This window comes from Schistocerca piceifrons, chromosome 4 (genome assembly GCF_021461385.2).
Source record: "Schistocerca piceifrons isolate TAMUIC-IGC-003096 chromosome 4, iqSchPice1.1, whole genome shotgun sequence".
NCBI classification, from domain to species: Eukaryota; Metazoa; Arthropoda; class Insecta; order Orthoptera; family Acrididae; genus Schistocerca; species Schistocerca piceifrons.
The window spans coordinates 677,258,456-677,283,123 of record NC_060141.1 but is presented as its reverse complement, the minus strand read 5'-3'; positions in this window follow the sequence as shown (position 1 = coordinate 677,283,123).

Below are 24,668 nucleotides of genomic sequence, written 5' to 3'. Positions count from 1 at the left end.
CTTAGCAATTATAAGGCACGTTCTTCCACTCTCACTGTTCTGCTGAATATTCTTAAGTTATCATATGTTTATATATTTATTTAGTGAATTTCTCATGTTTTATGTTTGCATTAAATTGCGTTTAGCAGCCATGCATTAGTTCGTGTGTATTTATGGAGCCTTGTAGAGGCCTTAAAAAATAGCAGCCTGTACTCAGCTTGGTATCAATGTGTTCTGTATTTTTATCTCGTTTAAGATCACTTTGAATCCATATGCCAAGAAATGTAGTTGCCTTTTTATTCATAGTGGATTTATGGTTTGATAGTTATATCTAGATAATGTTGTTTTGTTAGTTGTGAAATTTAATGCTACTGTTTTCCTATTGTTTATTACAAGTTATTTCATTACTGATTGTTTACCTAGTTGATTTGTAATGGAGTTTACTCTGTGTAGCACTCCACCATTTATTATTGCTTTTCCTAATTGTGTTGTGTTATCAGCAAACGTAGTTATTTTGTGAGATTCAACCTACCCATCTGTATCAATGAAATACAGTGTGTAAGGGGTGCAGGGACAGATTGTGTGATCATAGGAGCCTTAACATGTATCCACTACAGTGTGCTAGTTTCTCTTTCACAGCATCAAACAATCTTCCTGCAAACATATCACACAATTTAATATCTGATGTTTTCGGCATAGTCGTAGCTGAGCCACGAAGTGGACTGTGGCTTGTAATAGCCGTAATTATTAGTCTGAAAATCAAATAAATACCCATCTAATAATGTCCAAAATACTGTTATTAGTCATCAGCAGAAATATCTACATTCAGACTCCTAAGACCCTGTATATCAGGAAAAGAAGTCCCATTATGAACTCTTGATGTATCCCATATGTGATTCGGCTTTTTTCTGATAGGTATTCTGAGACTCATTGTGCTTTTTCATCGACATGTCTAAAATATACATTTTAATTCTGGTCACAGTCATTGTCCAGAACGCTGTTACTAGTAATCAGCAGAAATATCTCCACTCATACTGCTAAGACCCTGTATATCATGAAAAGAAGTCCCATTATGAACCCTTGGGGTACACCATATGTCATTGGATGTTCTTCTGATATGTATTCAGAGACTATTTGCACTTTTCTGTCTACATGTCTAATATAAACATTTTGCTTGCGATCACTGAGAAATGAACGAAGCCAATCATTTGGCAATCTCTGAATCCCATAATACTCAAGCTTGTTTAGAACTGTTATGTGGTCCACCATGTTAAAAGCTTTAGTTAAGTCTGAAAATATAAATACTGTTGCTGCTTTCTATGAAAGCAGTTCAGACACTGTTTATGCGTTCATGGATTCATCCTTTGCCGTTGCAGTTGATTTCTTACTTCAGAAACCACATTGAGTACTGGCTAATACTTCGTTTATGTTCATAAACTTTATTAACTTGTGGTACATAATTTTGTTCAATACTTTTGAAAAACAGGATATATTTGCCGTACGGAAATAGTTTATCACTTCGTCTTTGTCATCAGCTTTGAATATAGGAATAACTTTGGATATTTTTAGCTGATCAGGAAGGATACCTGTCTCTAATGAGGAGTAGGATATTTTCAGTCTCATTAGTAGAGAGTATGGACTGAGAGTAAACAGCAGAAACGGGAAAGCAGTGTGGAGTAACAGAAATGGTATTAGCGAGAAACTTCATTTAACTACTTGTCATCAATTCTGACGTTAAGTGAAGGATTTGTGGTATCAGAGAAGCGAAATAGCTTATGACGAATGAGCATGAAGAACCCGAAAATCAGACCAACAGAAGCGATGAGCGCACTCCTGTCAAAAAAAAAAATCTACTAGTATGAAACATCGTTCTTAATTCTGGGGCAAATTTATGATAATATACCTTTAGAGCACAGTATTATATAGAAGTGACTCATAGACTGTCGGAAAATCCGTACAGAATAGAACTGAAGCGTTTGAAAATTGGTGCTGTAGAAATATATTGAAAATTATGTGGGCTTATGAGATAACAAATGTGGTTGTGCTCTGAAGAATCTGCGAGAAAACGAACATGTCGAAGTAACTGTAAGAAGAAGGTAGAGGACGTCAGGGCATTTTCTAAGACATCAGGGAATAACTTCCGGGATACTAGAGGGAGCTGTAGAGGATAAAAAGTGTGGGGTAAGTCAGAGATTGATAGATATCCAACAAATGATATAGGACGTTGGTCGCAAATGCTGCTCTTAGGTAAAGAGGCTGTCTTAGGCAGCATCAAATTGGACAGAAAACTGATGACATAAAACACACCATTTATGAATGTAAATAATATTTAAACTTCAGTCGTCCTTTCAACACCTATAAAAGAAAAAGCACTGTTTGATTTTTTTCTATTTACTTATCACCAGGACAATGTAGCAAACATATTTTAAATGCATATAGATTTAAAATGGAAACTGCCTGTCAAATACTATATTTGAGGCCAGAATATTTCATTCTGAAGCTGCGTAACATGCATTTCGATGGTGTCATTAAATACTTTCCTCGGTGTAAGATATCAATAGCCTCGTTTCAAGCAAATTTGCTGTTTTCTTCAAGTCACTACCAAGTTACTGTAGTAAATTTCTTATGCTTTTACTTGATAAGTATGATATCAAAACAGTAACATAAAGTAAAAGTAGAAAAACTTAAGAAGAGATATTTGCAGCGGTCGCATGATCTAAACTGTCAAATTACTCGCAAGGCAGACAATAATTCTTTTAACAATCGAAACGAAATTCTTGAATGGGAGTGAATAAGTAAGTTTAGCAGCCTATGATGGTTAGATTCGCAGATTACTTCTGATCACAAATATGGTAGTTTTAGCAGATCTGGTGAATGGAATTAGGATCACACCTATCGCAATATATGATTCAAAAAGAAATAAATTTAAGACGACAGTGAGAAATAGCAGACAGGAGACGTTTAATATAAAAATTGAGGGAAGGTACAATGAACGAAGCTGAAATGAAATAATTGTTACTTTAAAAAGAAAAATCACAAGGGATTGCGGATAGCAGCTGGAAAATAGGAAACAGGAAATATTGCAAAGTAGTATTCTAGAAGTTTGTTAATAATATAATGAACAGATATTGTACAGAATGAAGATGTGCTGTGAAGAATATACGAGAAAAATCTTCAGCAGAAGAACGGACAGCTTAGTGGAAATTTGTTGCGACATTAAAGAATTTTTCATTGGGAGCTGGAAGTAATACAAGTAGGAAAAGGTTGGAGAAATTTGGAATTTACTAAACTGACTAGCGAGGTTGCTATTACCATGCATGTAATAATTAGCACAAGATATAAATTAACGCTGACATTACATCAGCAGAAGAACTCAGGACTGAAAATAAACCGTAGTATATGTAGGAATAACAAGAACTGTCAAAAACAACTTACTGCCGTGGCAGCGAAGATATTGCTGGATAATGCGATCGTCGTAGCCAGGAACAGAATAAAGACTCCTGTGTTCATTGCTTCCTCTAGCAAGACGACGCACCTGGATGCAAGGGAAGTATGTTTCATTACCCGATTATCGTAATTCAAAATTATCTGTTTGGTAGTTGACTAATATTTATAAGAACTCATACAGTGCATACTCCACATTAATGGCAACAGGAACAAAACAAATGAGAGAGATAAATCTCAACATTTAATTCACAATTTGAACCAGATATACTGTAGTTTTGTTAGATCAAATCTCATTAAGGCTACAAAAATCATAATAGTGTAATGATATTGTTCTTACATGACAGACAGGTTGCAATTAGTACTACACATTTCAGTTTTTGAACTCAACAGCGAGATTAAATCGTGAATTATACTTTAATTCTTAAGAATATGAGGCTCCAGTCAGAAAATTTAAATGGGCAGAAAATGTGAACTATACATTGTAGGAGATTGTGTGTTATTGGAAAGAGTAACTGTGTAACTGGAGAACAAGTTTTACAAAAGTTAATAGTCTATGTTGTCCCATTTCCTTGTCATTGCTTTCCATATGTTCCATTCCTCGTTCATCTTCCGGAGAATCTCCTCATTCCTTACCTTATCAGTCAGAGGAATTCTTAACATTCTTCTGTTGCACCACATTCCTCATTCCTTACCTTATCAGACAGAGGAATTCTTAACATTCTTCTGTTGCACCACATTCCAAATAATTCCATTCTCTTCTTTTCGTTTTCCCACATTCCATATCTCACTTCCGTGCAGTGTTATTCTCCAAAAGTACGTTCTCAGATATTACTTCCTGAGATTAAGGCCTAATTTTGATAGTAGTAGACTGCTCTTGACAAGGAAAGCCCTTTGGCCAGTGCTAGTCTGTTTTTATGTATTCCCTGCTCCGTCCGACACGGCTTATTTTGTTGATAATGTAGCAGAAACCTCCTCCTATTCTAGATCACCAAATCTGATGTGAAATTTCTGGCTGTTCTCATTTCAGCTATTTCTCACTATTTTATGTATTCGATTTACTCTCCATCCATATTCCCAATTCACTATCCAGTTCAACCGATTCAGTAAATCTTCTTCACTTTCACTCACAATATCAACGTCATCAGCGAATGTTATCATTGATATCCCTTCACTTTGAATATTAATCCCACCCTTGAATTTTTATAGCCGTCACTGTTCGGTCGATGTCAGATTGAACAGTAGTAGCTAAAGACTACATCCTTGTCTTACACCCTATTTAATCCAAGCACTTCTTTCTTGGTCTTCCACTCTTATTTTTCCCTGTTGGTTCTTGTACACATTGTATGTTACCCGTCTTTCTCTATAGCTTAGCCCTATCTTTCTCAGAATATCGAACATCTTGCATCTTTTGAGATTGTGCGCCGTTTTTTCCAGATCGAAAACCCTATGAAAGTTGATTGGTCTTTCCTTACTCTTTCTTCCATTATCAACCGCAATTCAGAACTGCCTCTATGAAGCCTTCACTATTCTTGAAACCAAACTGATCGTCATCTAACACATCTTTAGTTTTCTTTTCCGTTTTCTGTATATTATCCTTGTCAGAATCTTGGATGCATGAGCCGTTCAGTTAATAGTGCGATAATTCTCACATTTGTCGGCTCTTCCTATCTTTCGGAAGTCAATTGGTATATCGCCAGACTCAAAGTCTCTACACATCAACATGGATAGTCGTTTTGTGCCACTTCCCGCAACGATTTCAGAAATTCTGATTATTCGATCTCATGTCTTCCAAAGATCTTTTAAATTTTGGTTCTATACTGGATCCACTATGTCTTCTATATCGACTCCTGTCTCTTTTTGTATCATGTCAGTCTTCCCTCACAGACGCCTTCACTGTACTCTTTCACTAACAGCATTTAACAGTGTAATTCCTATTGCACTCTTAATGTTATCAGCCTTGCTTTTAATTTCACGGAATGTCGCTTTGGCTTTCCTTTTCTTCACGATTTTCGCGCAGCCATTTCACCTTACCTTCCCTGTATTTCCCGTTGATTTCATTCCTGAGTGACTTGTATTTCTGTATTCCTGAATTTCTCTGAACATCTTTGCACTTTCTAATTTCATAGTTTAACTGTAGTATATCTTCTGTTACCCACGGTTCCTCCACAGTTACTGCCTTTGTACTTAGGTTTTTCCTTCCATCTTCTGTGGCTCCTCTTTTTAGAGATTTCTATTCATCTTCAACCGTATTTCTTACTGAGCTTCAGAGAACTTCAATAATGTTTCTTCATTCCATAGTACTCACGTATCCCACTTCTTAGGGCACTGATTCTTTGTGACTGGTCTCTTACACTTCAACCTACTCTTCATCACTACCTAATTGTGATATGAGTCTATATCTGCTCCTGAACATACCTTACAATGTAATTACTGATTTAGGAATCTCTGCTTGACCATGATGTAATCAAACTGACATATTCCCGTATCTCCCGACCTAATCCACTTATACCTTCACCTCTTGTGATTGTTGAACAGAGTATTCTGTATCAGTACCTGGATTTCATTGCAAAGCTCATTTACCCTTTCTTCTGTCATTCCTAATAGCAAGCCCATATTCTCACATAACCCTTTCTTCTACACCTCATTATTTTACGAACGATTAAAATGAAGCAGACAGTCACAGCTCTGCATGTTAATGGCAATTAAAATTGAAAAAGCTGTCCCTCTCTTGCTCGTTCTACCTCCCACTCATGAACGAGAGTACTTTGACATTTTTACCACACTTGTGGCTAGTCACAAAGGGGCAGCTTAGTGTGGAAGGACTCCCGGAGTTGCCTTTTTTTTCAGGAAGTGTGTCAACACTGCATGATATGCAGATTTGGCTTAATAATACTACTAACTGTTTTGCAAAAGACAATGTGGCCAAGAAGGCTGTATACAATTTATTACCTGTGCGTTTGGCCAATTTCAGCTGAGGTGCGTTTTCATATGCATACATTAATACCTTTGTAATGCTAATGTCAGAAACGCTTATGGACAGAATGTACGTAAATCTCTGCATACTATTCTACAACAATACAGGGTAAATTGATTTTTAGTCATCCTGTACGGCAGCTGTTCCGTTCTTCCAAAGAATGCGACTTCCCCCACCATGAGTGGTGCTCGCTTTTCAGCTTACTGATAGACAATTGTATAATGTGAGCAGAAAATATAGCTTTACTGAGATCGTACTTATGTAGTGAGTTATTTTCAGTTTATTAAGCGAGTAACTGTTGGCTGTAGGTGCAGTGCGAATTTGCTCAACAGTTGGAGCTGTCAGATATCTACCACACTGAAGAGACTGTCTCATGTGTAAACTGCTGCCAGCATATATATTCGATCATTACGATTTCACAGTGGCTGGAGTACTTTTCACAGCATGTGGAGTAACAAAGGCATTGCCACAGCCTCATTCTCCCCATATCTGAGGCGGCCCAGGGGCTCTAAGTGGCTCCCTCTGGGACAGATGTAGCCCATCTCGGTGTTATAGAACTTCAGATATGTCAGCGTAAGTGAAGCAATGAACCACAGGAGATTACTGGTGCACATCTGAAAGTGATCAGTCTCATTCCAACAGACATAATGAGAACCACCTTGCAAGATTTACTGTGGATGTGTGGTAGGTGGCCCCCACTCTGTGCAGCCCCCTCTACAAGCGCCCGAAATTCGTGAATGGAAGAGATGTGTTCTGTATACCAGAAACAAATTTAATGGTGATAAAAGTGCACTACTTTCTGGTAACTTATTAATTCACTCAACTGACCGTATCATGGTTACACAGCTTTACCGTAAGATGTCAACGACTGACAGATACAAGGTACCACATTTACCTATCCAATCACGTTCCCACAGCACTACACGGGAGACTGATAACATCACGTCTACAAGTTAAATACTTCTCAGCCATTGTTGATAGCGAAATATATTACGTAAAAGGTCACTTAACAGCTGCAAATATATACTGACCTAACAAATTGAATATAACTGTACTACATCAAAGCGAGCTCAGAGAAGTTGCTATTTTTACTCACGTAAGAGAGTTGGTCATAGTACGATGGGAAGTATTGTCTATCTGTAAACTGAAAAGTGAGCAGTGTTTGTGGTGAATGAAGTCGCCTTTCCCGGAAGAATGCTGTAACTGATGTACAAGATGACTAAGAGTCAGTTTCCCCTCTAGCAGTGTAGGACAGTGTGCAGTATTATAAATATAACCCGTTCACATGAGTTTCTTTCGTATTATTGACTCCTATGTGTATACCATATAGTGTTCATGTACTTTGTTGAAAATAAACACCACATGAGAATCTCTGTGCACTGCGCCGCCAGTGATACGTAAGGATAGTTGAAGAGGGATCGGTATTACGTTGTGAAACCCCTGTAGTTGTTTCTTGTGTAGTGTGATAGGGATAGTGGGGAGATACCTGGTCCCTCTTTAGTCTGCAGACTTACGAAGGATGGAATGACCACAACCTGGCGACATGCCTTTCCCCACGTGTCTCCCCTTCACCAACCATCTTCGCCCGAACTCAGTTTGTTCTTTAACACGACACTACTGCAGTTATATGTGGTAAATTCATTTATTACTTGTTCTTAAACCACTTCATTGAACAACAAACATTAAACTCTAATTTTAATAAACCCTGATATTTTCTTCCCCTGCATTTCTAAAGCTGTTAGTTCTAGAGAAGGGCGAACAGCACAGTTGTATAGGAAATTTTATGAACTTTAAGTCTGTACTGCGAAATATTTTCGCTAGAAGTCACAATTCACGATTTCTTCAGGAAGTAATTATTTGGATAAAAATAAAATTTTAATATACAATATTTGTATATCGGAGTATAAAGTATACGAGTATACGATAATTTCTCTTAGCACCAAACAGAATCCCAATCCCATATACTTATCCTGAATATCGGAGCTGGTGAGCTTTGATAGCTTAACGACACTTGCAATATCTGTAAAGAAAAACGTGGGGCGCGTGCAGTAGACAAAACCTGTAATATTTATAAAGAAAAACATGGGGCGCACGCAATAGATAACAGTTACGAGATGATCTGTCCATGCATCAATTATACAATGCTTGTGACCCAAATTTTTAGTGTTCTGTACTTCCGCCGGTAAAAACGTAATATTTATAGGATCACTTTGTTGTCTGTCTGTTTCTAAGGAAGGGGTCAACGTATAAATCTGACATGTATATATCACGTTACGGTCTATGGCCACTAGATTATATAAAAAGTGGTGCTTCTAGGACAATGCAGTCAAGAGATAAGGCAATATTTGTCACATCCTTTATACTCTCAAATTCACTCATCAAAACCTATAGGATACTTCTTGTAGACATTAAATCATGAAATTTGTCAAGAAGAAAGGTCTCACATCACAATAAAAGGAAAACATTTGGAAATGATTAATTATATAACACGTAAAATATTTTTTGTCATATGTTGGCTGTCTGTCTGGCCGTCCTTCTGCTAAAAGCCCTTTTTCCCAAGGATTGATATACGTATCGAGCAGAAATTTGTGTTGTACCGTAGAAACACACTAAAAGCGTTCAACTGAACTGATTCTGCATTATTTCTCTTCCCCATGTCCTTGAAATTACTACTTCCAAGTTTGGTACTCGTATGGCAATTACTTTCCGTGTTATAACGTGTTAAATAGGGAAAGTTTAATTATAACCACCCGGAGTAACATGCCCGATGGTACTTTCGGTGGGGTCCCTTAAACTGTAATCTAGCTTCTTGACCGTGCGCCCTGTCCACACCATGTCACCACGTACCTGATACTCCTGCGGTGGTCGTATTGTTCTGCTCCACACTGCTGCTGGCTTGCCTGAAATTATGTATCTGCATATGAAAGCGGGTTTAGGGGAGCCACTCAACGCTAAGCACAACACTGTCCTACGTCTGGTATGAACATCTATATTCTGAGATGGTGAGAAAATTGCAGGTTGTACTGTTTACACTCTGAGTCATATGATGGTGATTGTTGAAGACGTGGGTCAACGGCCTTGCCGCAGTGGTAACACGGGTTCCCGTCAGATCACCGAAGTTAGGCGCTGTTGGGCTGGGCTAGCACTTGGATGGGTGACCATCCGGTCTGCCGACCGCTGTTGGCAACCAGGGTGCACTCAGCCCTTGTGAGGCAAACTGAGGAGCTACTTGATTGAGAAGTAGCGGCTCCGGTCTAGAAAACTGACATACGGCCGGGAGGGCTGTGTGTTGACCTCATGCTCCTCCATATCCGCATCCAGTGACCTGAGGATGACACGGCGGCCGGTTGGTTCCGTTGGGCCTTCATGGCCTGTTCGGACTGAGTTTAGTTTTACTTGAAGATGCGGACGCCGAATGACAGAACGAAAGCTCTTACTCTCGTCACCCATACACAGATATGTGGCACCAGTCCTCCTTGTCACTAGTAATAATATAACACTGTTCATAAAGTTAAATTTTCAGTTCTTATTTATCACTTGTACGAGCGTGCGCGTAACCGTCACGGCGCGGCTAATTGTTGAAGATGCGGAAACGCAATGACCGAACTCACGTTCTCACGCTCGCTGCAAGACACTGGCACTTGATTGCACTCCTTTGTGGTAACTATTTTTACTGATTCACATTAGTTTATTCCAGAAGACCGAACACGGCGTAGATAATTGATGCTGAACGGTACAACACGCAACGAGCGGATACACGAAAACGTTATCGGTGGCGCTGCTCATTTTTAATTACTTCTTTGCGCGCTTTTCACTGGAACCACTTCCATATCTCATTACGTCAATGTAATAGTACTTGTAGCAACACTTGAACTTCCATAACAATGCCTTTTACATGTAGAGCTACCGACAGCACAACATAACAGCTCCGTATCCCGTGCTAGGTAGTGCAAAACGTGGCCGCTGGCAAAGATACTCCGCAACCAAGCCAGCGATATGACAGTAGGCTTACACCGGTACAATATGTTCAAGAACAATGGGGAACAATAAGAGTGGAAGACCAAGTTCCGTGTGCAGGGATTAAAAAGGGTGTAAGACAGGAATGTAGTCTTTCGGCCCTGCTATTTAATCTATACGTCGAGATGCAGTGACGGATCAAAATGAAAAGTTCAAACCCAGGATTAAAATTGAAGGTGAGAGGATAAGAATGATATGATTCGCTGATGACATTGCTATTCTGAGTTAAAGTGAAGAAGAACTACAGCATCTGCTGAAGGGCATGAAGAGCCCAATGCGCAGAGAATATGGATTGAGAGTAAATCGAAGATAGACGAAAGTAATGAGAAGTAGCCGTACCGAGAACGGCGCAAAACTTGAAATCAGGATTCATGGTCACGAAGCAGACGAAATTGAGGAATTCTGCTACCTAGGCAGCAAAATAACAAATGACGGACGGAGCAAGGAGAACATCAAAAGCAGACTAGCACTGGCAAAAAGGGCATTCCTAGCCAAGAGAAGTCTACTAGTATCAAACACAGGCCTAAGTCTGAGGAAGAAATTTCCGAGTATGTAAGTTTGGAACACAGCATTGTGCGGTAGTGAAACATGGACTATGGGAAAGTCGGAACAGAATTTGAGATGTGCTGCTACAGAAGAACATTGAAAATTATGTGGACTCATTACGTTATAAATGAACAGTTTCTGCGTAGAATCGACGAGGAAGGAAACGTATGGCAATGTGTGACAAAGAAAAGGGACAAGATGACAGGACATTCGTTAAGACATAAGAGAATAATTTCAGTGGTACTAGAGGGACCTGTAGAGGATTAAAACTGTAGAGGAAGACAAAGAGTAAAATATATCCAGCAAATGATGGAGGATGTAGGTTGCAGTTGCTACTCTGGGATGTAAAGTCTGGTACAGGAGAGGAATTCGTGACGGGTCGCATCTAACCAATTACAAGACTGAAGACCCAAAAAGAAATGCCTGAGTAGCTATGAATGTTTTTGTACTTCCTTATTTCGTCTATCACCTGAAATGAGTGTTTTGTTATCCTTGGTTTTTCCGCAGTTACCTAAGTTGTAACTAGTTTAATTTCCCACTTCCGAGACTGTATTTTTTTTTTTTTAATGTCCTTTCCTCTTCAACCGAACTGCCTACAGAGTTAGTTACTATCGCAGTACCTGTCCCCTCAGAGTGCATTTCTCATTATTTGGTATTTCTGCATCCCACTTGTTTGTCCATTGATTTTTCCTGACTAGTCTCTTAAACTTCAGCCTGCTTTTTAAATCCATTAACAGGTGATCTGAGTCTATGTCTGCTCTTGGGTACACCTTGCAATCTAACATTTCGTTTCGGATTATCTGCCAGACCTTCATCTATTGCAACTGATTTCTTTCCGTATCTCCCGGTTTTTCTCAAGTACGCATATATCTTCATTACTTTTTGAGCAGAGTATTCGCCAGTACTATCTGAAATTTATTGCAGATCTTAATTAGTATTTTATCCCCTCACATTCCCACTACTAACCCCATTAACCATTTCTTCTGTAAATGCACGCCAGTCCTCCCATCCTATGACTACTAGATTTTCATATCCCTTTACGCAGTGAATTACCCTTTGGATATTCTCATTTACTTTCTTCTTCTTCGTGGCATGTATAACTGAACAATTGTCTGTGTTGGTTTGTTGTTGATTCTGATATGAACAACCGAATCACTTCACTGTGCACAAGAACTCACTCTCTGCCCTATCTTCATATTCATAACGAATACTACTTCTGTTACACCATTTTCTGCTGTTGTTAACTTTTCGTTATACTTACCAGAAATCCTTGTCTTCTTTCCGTCTCACTACATTGACCCACACAACATCTAGATTGAGCCTTAATATTTTCCTTTTCAGAATTTCTAGCTTCCCGAGCACGTCACAATTTTCGTCATTCCGTGCTTAGACCCAAATGTTCTGCGAATACATATTATTTGTCTTTAATGTAGTGATTTCCATTGTCTCCTGTGTCATCATGTCTTGATCATTACTGATACTTCCGTTTTTATGGCAGTTTCCCACTCAGGGTCAAGAGACTGCCTTGAACCTCTGTCCGCCCCTCCGCCCTCTTTGACAAGGCCGTTCGCAGATCTAAGGTGAGTTACTGTGCTGGAAGTCTTCGACTGCCATTGCTGAAAATTTTTATTGAAAATTTAAGCTGTGAATAGGTTTTACCCCTGGATACCAAACGTTTTGATTACTAGGGAAAGACGCAGCCAGTATCCCGCTTTTTTTCTTCATTTGATGTGGGAGGATATCACGTGGCACCTTTTCATGTTAAACTGTGAATACGTAGCTCATATTTTTTATTACAGAGAGCAGCTAGTCCGTCTGACCGAACACGCTGAGCTACCGTGCCGGCAACCCCTAGACCACAGGTCACCAATAAGTGAAAAAACATCTGTAACCTAAAGGTTATTTTGGGCCGAAATTTTGGAACTGTAGGCTGAGCCACAGAGCCACCAAGCCACACTCTCGCTGTAATTAGAAAAACGTAACATGTAAAAACCATAAAACTTCACGTAATTATAGATCATACTAACCGAAGGATTTGTTGGTGATGTTTCACGTTCTTCGTAAACTGTAGTTTTATCTTGTCACGTGAGACTCTGTCGACTGATTTGTATTCATTCTTGGATTTTCTTGAAACACTCTTTTTAATATTGTGCAAACCGGAAATGCTGTAGTTCAAAATCTCCAATTCAGCTGCTATCCTCATCATCAGATCAACGAAAACGAAATCAGAGAACAGAGATGTGGTCGAAAGTGGCATAAGCAAGACTTGTACCACATAGATCACTTCATAGGTGGGGGATGCATAGATGTCCAGCGGGAGCCAGAAGGGCAGTGGCAGCAGGCGTGCGACCTCACCATTGCTGCTAAAAAACTGCTGAACCAGTGGAAAAGCCGCCCAGGTGGCCTCAGTTGCTATCGCCATGACCTGGAAAGCAAAGCGTTTGTAAGTTTCTGCTCTCTAGCCTTTCTGTTGTTGCAGCCTTCAGTCCGAAGACAGTTTTGATGCTGCTTTCCATTATAATTTATCTTGTGCAACAGTTTTCATAACATATGATTTTACGGCTTGGGAATCCACAGCTTAGATACAAAAAAAAATTTACAATTAAAAAAAATACCGTACTAAAGTACCGTAGAAACTGCCTATGATAAAATATTAGTAGTCTAAAAATTATAGTGACGTATAAAAATTGCTACACTGCAGCAAAACCCATAAGAGGAGGGACATATTAATTAGAGTCAAGTAATAGTTCCATAATCATAAAATAAGACTAGACGTGGGTGGTACCACATGAGTAATATTAAATTGTTTTTTCGGTTAAATACCTTACTTTTGTCATTATTTTATCTTCTAATTCAGATAATGCTTTCTCATAAATCTGTGCAGCTGAGGATGCCATTAAATAATCGCGAAAGCGGTTGTGCATAATCCTGTAATAAAGGAACTGCCAACAGTTGATGTGGCTACCAAAAAGTTTTTATAACATTTTAATGCTTTTTCAAAAAATTAACTTATTTCATCACTTTTCATATCAATGTAATTATAGTGCCCTGCGTCGATTTTGACTTACTTTGCGTATTCAGTCTGCCACACCAACATCTCAGGTTGGTCATGTGTCTGAGTTGCTTATAATTAATGATTTATCTGTATTTTGCGCATAACTTGTTAACATTTATGTTGACCTGCAACTTTGTGCTTATGGTCCATTTGTGTATACGTGTGTCCGCAAACTGAAAAAAATTTGCGTAATTAACTGGCCTATGTATAGGATTAATAGGTGGCATTGTAACAATAAATCAGTAAATCACAGTAAAAGACACTCTAGGCTAGGGAGGTAAAACACGTCAGAGGAAAAACTGACAACATTGCAGCAGTCCAGTCGTTAGCCATCAGACCATACATACCCCCGCTGAAGTACTGTACCTCCAACTCCAAGAAAGTAGAGCCTCGTGTCGGTAGGAGGATCTGCATTTAAATACGTTGAATGCTACAATATTATGCTGCATCGCCACTGGTAAGTGGGAGGAACATGTGTGAATGATGCCAATGCTGAAGCTACTTCTACATAAACTTACCGACGCCGACGAAACGCCACACATCATTGCCTCCAGACAAAGTACTCATTCATTAGAAGCATACAAATGCATGGGCCAATACTTATCGTATAGTTTTTATAAACATATTCACAGAATTTTACGCCTACATCCACACTGTCGTCGATACAATTAATATTACCTGTGATAAGATTCTTGTGCAAATCCTAAAATATGTGTTAGCATGACAACCAAAATGAAAACTCACTACATTCTGTATTAACATTAAACAATATAAGAACTAATAAAAATTAATGTATTTGTATGGGGAGTAAGATAAAGATTTGGTAAAATGGAGGGAAAATATTGCATGTGAACTAATTCTTAGTACTGAAATGAGATATTACATATTACACTGTTATAGTGGAATTCGTTCCTTGAAAATGCAAGTCAAATGCAATATTCTAACACATTTACAAGTGTGTGGTTACCGTGTTCGTTTCATTTATACTGGTCAAGAGGGAACCTACGTCCTACGTAATGGAAGTGGACACGTTCGGTCTAGTTGCCCGCGGAGGTTTCTTGTATTAAAGTCGTCATTAGTGTAGCGTCGCAAATTAAGAGTTGCTGATCCTGTTCCTTCCACTCCCCTCGTCGGACCTACTTCTGATTCGGATCATAATTAACGAAAAGACAGTTCTGATAACTTTGTCAATGAATTTCCACCTGTACCTCTGCGACAGGACAGAATCCCATTGTCGGCAGGATAGAATCTGCAACAGTGATAAACAAGTGATGTCGCACTCATGAGGGCGAGAGTGACGATTTTACTGTGCCCTCTTCTGCCCCAACCTCCTGCGCATCGATTTTGTCCACTGCTCCTCTCGATGAAACGATACCTCCTTTCGTGGTACGGTGAGTGGCGAAGAAGTTATCTCCATCATCGCTACTGCTCGCGAAGTGTCTCCCTCTGAGCTGCTGTCCCCTGCCCGCCACTCCCCACGTCGTCTCGTCTTTGCGTCCCCCGTTATAGACTAAGACGTGTTAGTGTCCTCCTGCTCCTTCATCTTTAGCCTCCGACGGTTTCCTGAATTTCCACCCTACAGCAATTCCAGAGTAGAATAAAATTGCTTTAGTGGTTCCACAGAGAGCTTCCGCCTTAGTGACTGGACCTGCATTACATGACCCTTGTTCTGAGGGGCTGGAAGCTGTGCCTGTAGCCCTTCCCACACCTCCATCTGAAGAGACCGCCATGCCACGTAGCCGACAGAAACAGCGTACACAAACTGACCGTGCGGTGGCCCATAAGAAATCCAAGAAAAAAGGTTCCCGAAATCTGATCCATGTGTGGACTCCGCATTGCACCTTGGCGTTCAGCTGCCTACGTAATTCCGCTTGGTACATTCCGTACAGCTGTGGTCAATAACTCAAGCGTAAACGTTCCTTTCCTTGCGTAAATGGTCTCTGCCGCACTCTCGTGACAAAAATCTGAAGTGCAGCTGGAGAAATAGAAAACTTTTTGAGTTTTCCACAGTGTACTACATTAGACAGTTGCGACGCTTTGTCTCGTATTGTTACCCACTGCGACAGCAGCCCGGCAAGAAGCCTGCAAGTGACACTCCTGAATACAATGTGAGGTGAGTGAGGATACTATGTTTTATACTGGTCAGTAACGTAGTTTTGTACAATAAGGAGATTTTGTAATGGCATAAAAATCGAGAATAACGAAAAACTGACAACACATTTGTCATCCTTCATTTAAAAATGTACCCTGTGGAGCTCTAACGGTACATCACAGGAGAGTTTATTTATGATTCTCTTGCCACGTACAAATGTTTACCGGAGAATTAGTTTTCCTTTAATAACAAAAACTTGCTAGTAAACACCAGAAAGGCTGACCTGATGCAGAAAGACATCGTATCTCTACCAAAACACACGAAGTTTTGTTCGCTGCACTAGCAGCGATATCATTTAATGTGGAACGTATAAAACTTGTATGGAATGTAATACGTACCAAATAAGCCACCACACCTGTAGCTGAAGGGAAAACACACACATATGAAAATAAAACGTAATAAGCAACAGAACTGTTTCTCAACAATCCCAGAATTGTTCCAACGTCTGTACCACAAACAACATGAATGCTCAAAACACTCGCTATAAGCAAAAGTAGTTATATCATCAAAATATTCGTGCATCAGAAAGTCGAATGTAGTGTAACAGTGGGTGAATCATTAGACTCCATAAAAAAATTTACACGACAAGGGAAGTACCAACCGTGAGAAGAACAATCAACAACAAAATATTGATTTGTCGTGCATGAAATATATATTCATACTCTCTTGCTGTCAGCGGAGTAAACTGCAATTACAAACGTATTTTAAAGCATTTTTTCATCACTAGTTAGAAGTTTATATCACCGAATCAGTTAGGTTCGGCGGCTCTTCCATTTAACGGTAATTCATGCCTCTTGGCAATTTATTAATGCATGGAACATAAAAATATATGCCGATACGATAATCAACAAGAAAAATAGAAACATACATTATCCTTAAGACACAAGTAAATGACTGCTTTCTCTCCACTTGGAACACTAGTGCCGCTCAACTGTCAAACGGTAACAACTTTCACACTACACAATGTCGCAACTGTATGTTTTAGACTATGGTTTTTCGATATGAGTGTTGAGTTTTGAGACATTATGTCAGTTAAGCAGAGAGAGAGAGAGAGAGAGAGAGAGAGAGAGAGAAGACAGAGAGTTTCAAAGGCTCGATCTGTATCTAAAACTTTTATCCAACAATCTTCCCTTCGTTATCAAATTATCCTGCGAGGTTACAGGATACATCCTACCCCAAACATCCTTGTTTACGTTGAGTTGTGCAGTCAGACCCTTTTCAGTTGTATTCACGTTAGTACTTCCTTAGATACTCTATCTACTACACTGTGCAATAAAATTAAACGATCACTTCTTCGAAACACTGTAATTCCCCCTGAATGCGATGTTCACGTCTGAAATGTGGTTCAAAGGTGTGTACAACTTTCCTCTGTAATGGTGCAAAAGCATGGCGGTCTCGCGGAGCTTCAGACAGCAATGTGTCGACAAATGAGGAAAAAAAGGCCACAGCTCGGATGTTTATGTAATGTGCGTAGTGGATTAATGATGTGACGTTTGAACCATATTTCACAATAATTCTGCTCACTATTAGATTAGATCAGATTAGATTAGTTTTTCGTTCCATAGATCCGTGCTGAGGAGATCCTCGTGGATGTGGAACATGTCAATTTTTTTTAAGCTGAAATAACTACTAGTAGTATGAATATATACAATACATCATTTGTTTCTATTAAAAAAATCGTCAATGGAGTAGAAGGAGTTGGCCACTAGTAAGTCTTTCAGGCTCCTTTTAAACTGATCTTTATTTGTAGCAAAATTTTTTATGTTTGCTGGCAAATTATTGAAGATGACTGTTCCTGGGCTGTGGACCCCTTTTTAAACTAAAGTAAGCGCTTTCAAGTTCTTTGCAGATCATTTTTGTTCCTGGTATTGTATGTATGAACTGAGCTGTTTGTTGGAAAAAGAGATTATTTAGGACAAATTTCATTAAGGAGTAAATATACTGAGAGGCAGTAGTTACTATACCCAGTTCTTTGAAGAGGTTTCTACAGGACGTCCGTGATATTACTCCACAAATAATACGTATTACACGCTTTTGGACTCTGAAAACTTTTGTTTGACTTGAAGAGTTACCCCAAAATATTATACCATATGCCATTGTGGAATGAAAGTAGGCAAAGTATGCAAGCTTTTCCATTTTTATGTCGCCTTTGTCAGCTAACACCCGCATTGCAAATACAGATTTGTTAAGGCGTTTTGGCAGTTCTGTGGTGTGCTCCTCCCAACTGAATTTAATGTCAAGTTGTAATCCCAGGATTTAAGACTGTCAGCCTCTTCTATCTGCTCTTCTTTATACTTTATGCATATGCAGGGTGGAAACCTCTTACGGCTTCTGAATTGCATATAGTTAGTCTTTTCGAAGTTTAATGTCAGTAAGTTGGCTTCAAACCATTTATTAATATCCATGAAAATATCATTGGCAGACCCTTCTAGAACTACACTTGACATACTATTTATTGAAATACTTGTATCATCTGCAAACAAAACGAACTCTGCTTCTGGCAGTGTAAATGATGAGAGATCATTAATGTACACATGAAAAAGCAATGGCCCTAAGATCGATCCTTGTGGGACACCACATGTAATTTCTTCCCATTCTGATGATGACTGATGACTTAATTCACTAGTCCCTTGCACTGACACCCTTTCTTTCCTGTTAGTGCGGTATGACTTGAACCATTTAGCAGCACTGCCTGTGACACCATAGAATTCTAATTTATTTAAAAGGATGTTGTGGTTCACACAATCAAATGGCTTTGACAAACCACAGAAAATACCTGTTACTTGTAATTTGTTATTTAATGAATGAAGTACATTTTCACTGTAGGTGTAAGTAGCCTTCTCGATATCAGAACCCTACAGAAATCCAAACTGTGTTCTTGATAATATTTTATTTGTGGTCAGATGGTTGAGAAGCTGCCTGTACATTACTTTTTCCAAAATTGTTGCTGTGGATGTGTCACTCGATCCGAAGGTCGTAACGTCCCCTCTTACTCACATTTCGCCTCTTCTTTTAAGTGCAGCACAGCGTTCATATAGGGTCATGATGTCACAAACAGCTCAGTTCGCAACTGTGTTGTACTGAAAGTTGTTGCCACTTGAAAGTGTTACATTTTACGCAGTATTCGCCTGTAGCTTTTATTTCAAGTGTGCAATAAAAGTGTTCCTTTTTGCCAGAAAAACTATAAATCTAGCGAAGGAATGATAGTGCACATGTTCAGGTTGCGAGAAGCTGAGAAATTACTGGCTCACTGCAATACTCAGAGAGAATTTGTTGCCTACACCATCATTCAAGGATACGTAAACGAAATTTGTAACATATTATTTATTTCCAATGCATCGGAATGGCAAATGTCTTTGAGAGTAGTTATGGTATTTATAAAGCACCAGGATAACTTGTTTGTTACTTCAACTCATTTCTGACTAAATTAGTTACTGTACGAAGCTTGCTATAAACTGTTTACCATAAACGTAACTGTTTTGACAAAGTTTAGTTTTATTAAACTTCCTGGCAGATTAAAACTGTGTGCCCAACCGAGACCCAAACTCGGGACCTTTGCCTTCCGCGGGCAGGTGCTCTACCATCTGAGCTACCGAAGCACGACTCACGCCCGGTACTCACAGCTTTACTTCTGCCAGTACCTCGTCTCCTACCTTCCAAACTTTACAGAAGCTCTCCTGCGAATCTTGCAGAACTAGCACTCCTGAAAGAAAGGATATTGCGGAGACATGGTTTAGCCACAACCTGGGGGATGTTTCCAGAATGAGATATTCACTCTGCAGCGGAGTGTGCGCTGATATGAAACTTCCTGGCAGATTAAAACTGTGTGCCCGACCGAGACTCGAACTCGGGACCTTTGCCTTCCGCGGGCAAATGCTCTACCATTTGAGCTACCGAAGCACGACTCACGCCCAGTACTCACAGCTTTACTTCTGCCAGTACCTCGTCTCCTACCTTCCAAACTTTACAGAAGCTCTCCTGCGAACCTTGATTATGGTTGTGCCGTAACAGGTTTATCACAAACATTTTTATCAGGAAATTATTGTTTGGACAGCAAGTCACTTTATCGAAAACACAGGACAGATTTTAACTGTAAATCTCGACCTATCGAGGATAAAAGAAAGACGCATTTAATCGAAATGTCTGGTTCTCCATCTTACTTCTCATCGCAACCAGGCAATCGCCTGACGAAAGGCGAATACAGCTAGAAGCACCAGAAATTCAGAGAATCATGAATGAAAGTGTGAAATCAACTGAAGTTTATGAACGTGAAAATAAAATTTGAGGTATATCTCCGTTAATTGGGGGGCATAAAATCAACATTTCTTCTTTCTGGATTGTCATCAGGAAGACGGAAAATGTAATATTTGTGAACGTAGAGACACCAGGATCTGTAACTCAGTTGTGTTACTCTGTAGTTGGAAATTTCTGTTTTTCTCGAAGCAATTTTAGTCAAGACCTAGCCAAACATATGCAACATTTCCCTGAAAGTGTAGTATTTTCACGGTATTGAAAGCATGCTGAAGTTGTTGAGAATCATGGATCTCCAGAATTTAAAGATAAACAACATTTATTGAAGATAATACATTGTGTTTTAGGTAAGCTTGTTGACCACACGGATAAAAAAGTTTTTCTTTAAGTCTGAAAAGTCCCAAATACTTCTTGTGAGTAGCAGGCATATAGACAAAGATACAAAACAGAAGACTTGCTGTTATAGTACAAGTCATTTTTCCAGCTCCGTATAGGTTCATTAGGGAACCTGTAAACTTATTGGTACCCCATCCAAGCACAATAAGGAAACTTTGTTCTGCCCTTAAATGTTCTACAACTTAATTAGAAATACTTACCAGCCATTTCTTGCTTTACAGCAAGATTAAAGTTTCTCTGTTGCAAATTCATGATATGATTGTGACTATAATGGTTTATAAGATCTGTTTTAAGCAATATCCGAATCGTAACGATTCGTAATGCTTTTCATTCCTACGAGTTAGCTACTAGTGAACGCATACGACAAGTAGCACATAATCTCCATTCAAAGATGTTATACACATTTCGCCAATATGCACTACAAGTGGTGAACTGTTACACCCCGATCTGAAGACGGTAGTTAATGGCTTGGAAGATACAGGGTTCAAAGCGCTTGCAGCAGTAACTGATAAAAATTCTATACACAGGAAGGCTACGATATATTTCTCAAACAAATCTAAGCTGAATATCGTTTATCCCCATCCACCTGACAGCACAAGGCCTCTCATTTTTGAGGTTGATCCTGTGCGTTTATTGAAATGTTTTGGTGATAATGGGTTAACCAAAAAACTGATGGGTGTGCTTTAAAATTTTCTCCATTTCATGGGAGCTCAGATTCGCTTTTGGAAGCTTCGATTCCAGAAGTAATAAAACTATTCAATTCAGAATCTGATAAATTATTAAAACATCATTACGGGTTGTGACTGAAAGCATTATATTCTTCTCCTTTAGATAAGCAAAATGTGAAATTAGCAGTCCAAAATTCAACGAACGCACTGTCGAAGCATTAAGTACATTGACTTCATCAAATAACTTGAACAAATATGTACAACAGACGTCATCAGAATTATTTCTATTTGGTGGTAAGTTTTAAATATGAAGACACATCACAAAGGCTTATTGAAGAGGAGTCAAATGCAGAAACCTTTCACAAATTCAAACACAGATAAGTAGCCCATCTTCTTAAACAAATTTTCGACCTGTCTATATGGCAATAGTTGCCAAAAGGTGTAGAAATCTGTACAAAAGAAACCTTATCTGCCCTGAAGTTTACAAATTCCATTCTCAAGAAGACGGACTACTGTGTACGTGAACATTCTTAAAAACATATTTTGTCTGGAAAATTAAGAACTGGCCATCTTGAGAATAGGTTTGGAAAGTACTGGCAACTGGTGGGGCACAATACCACACAGGAGACAAATTTTTGAAGTGGAAATGAAAACTGTTGTTTTCTACGATTTGAAGGATATTTTTAAAATATGAAATAGATGATTAAATCAAAGTGAATAATTTTGATGTCTTAGAGTCATGGAAAGATTACAATGCTGGACATACACCATTTTTATACAACATCGCTCTGCACTCTGTATCATATTCTTATATCACTGGGGTTAGCAGTTACTTGCCTGTGATAATATAACCTGGTGGCTACTGCGCGTACAAAGTCGCAAGAACACTGAAATGTGATGTAAACAAGGACAGCTTGGTATATCACAGCCATACTGTTGTGTACATAGTTCCACGTAGTCAGCTCATACACAACTTTCTTAGTGGAGCGCGCCCCGCTAAGCACAACAGCACAGGCGCAGCGCTCGTCCGTCTCCACACTACGAGATGGCGCTGCCTTAGAGACAGACCAAATTCTGCTTCCGCCGATCCGCGTATTAATATGTAACGCAGCCAATGAGATTGCTGCTAACATAGAACCTTTTCTCCTCGCAGATCACACTTGCGCAGTGATACCTGAACGCGCGAGGTATTATAACGAGTGTACAGACGTCTGATTAGTCAGTCTGCAATAGTCTGCATTTGTCTGTACCAGTCTATATTCAAGTTTCAGTCTGCGCCTAATAAGATTATCATATTCCTGTACATAGCCATGAAGATAAATGTATAGATACTTCGTCAACTATCAGAGATATGTGAGAATAAGATTAACGTACCAAGACCAAAGGAACTTCAGATTGTCAATTGTAAACAGCATCCAGAATCAAGTTATGTAATGTCTACGCTTTTTATTATTTTAATAAACGTGTGTGAAAATTAATCAAGTTCTGTTTAATGTTGCTCACCGTCAATCTGCTACTCTAAGTGTGCAAGTGGCATTTCTATCATCTGACCTAACGGCAGAAGATAAACACGCCACGATAAGACCATGAGACATATTGCTTACACTTGCCTACTTCGTTAGAGCGACAAGTCAAATAATCTGATGGTGTGTGTACCGCAGGTCTTACAGTACGCACACCACACATACTTTACGAGCAGCCCTTTGAGCTTATAAGAAAAATAGATCAAGAAGGCTTACTCAAACCAAATTCATTTGTTGTGAATGTTGTATCACTTTGTCTAAGTTTTTTAGTCCCAAATATGAAATACACTTCCTGCAGTAGCAAAACCAAAGACAGCAGCCTATAAATTTAATACTATGTATTTCGTCATCATATTTTTGGCATCTTGATTTTTGTGGCAATAGCACAACAGAAGACATTCTCCAAATGATTATCTGGATTGCAACGAATTCATTATATAAAACTACGACAATAAAACATAAAATATGTGAGGTAATTGTCAAAAAGTAGCAGGAAGAGGAAGCTGTAAATATTATTAAAACATGGAGATCTACTTCTACCATAAGGGTACTACAGCACTGACTGCCTTATATGGGTTGTGAGATCCTTCATTGCACCTATCATTACGTTTCCTCTTGACTTCTTTTTCATGTGTTCTAAATATTCTTTTTGCCTGTAAATATTTCTTGCAGTATATATTCTGTGAGCTAGGATCTGTTCCAGCTTTGAAGTGGTCATGTAATAGCCATACAACACATTTAGATTTTTATTTCACTAGTATAACTTACTTTTTTCTTTCACTAGTTTTGCCTGCATTGTGCCGGACGTATAGGCAATTTTTAGATCTTCTGTGGACAGATATAGTCAGATTTGGTTTTGATGGTCTGGCATAAATCTGAAAAATTACCGGTTGCTGTCATTCCCTGATAATCTAGGCTGCCAAACTACTGCAGATAGTGCTGTTGAAAAAGCAGTTCATGTCTCCTTATTTATGACTATATTTGTGAATAACGTAATTGAAATGCCATGAAACAGCTGATTGATTGCTAACTCTTTTGTAGGAGGTTTCATAACTATTTTCCTGTTGTCAGTATTTATTGGATTAACTGTAGCTGCTGTGATGAGAACAGAGTTCTGGTGGAAGAGTTGGTTTTTCCTGATTGGTTTTCTTATATTACTGTGTTTTAATTAATTTTTTATGTGCATTTTTCTATCGTCTTCATTCATTCATTGACACACCATGTCCCATAAATCTCATTCTGCCGAACAAGTCAAGATATACGTATATTAACAGCCAGAAGGAGTCATTGTACGCTATACATATAAAGGATGCGAACGGTTCATGACAGGTGGAAGGTATTTGCTTTAAAAATAAAGACACAGTATTTCTTTTGTAGCGGGCAGTTGCTGTTTTTATCACTCTGGAGAAGTTAAAAACAGGTTAATATGAGCATTAGTGTGAACTAGAAGTTGCATTCCTAAGGCTAAGCGTTCTGATAAAATATTTGAGTCGCTACTATGGTACACTTTTACTTTGCTTAGGATAGCTTAGGCTTTCTCATGTCTTCCAAGATGAAATTAATATTGAAACATACACATAACATTTATTTCTGTTTGTTACTAGCAACTCTTATTAATATTCTAATTGCCTAGTGAAGTTCAAAATAAATTGTATTGTGG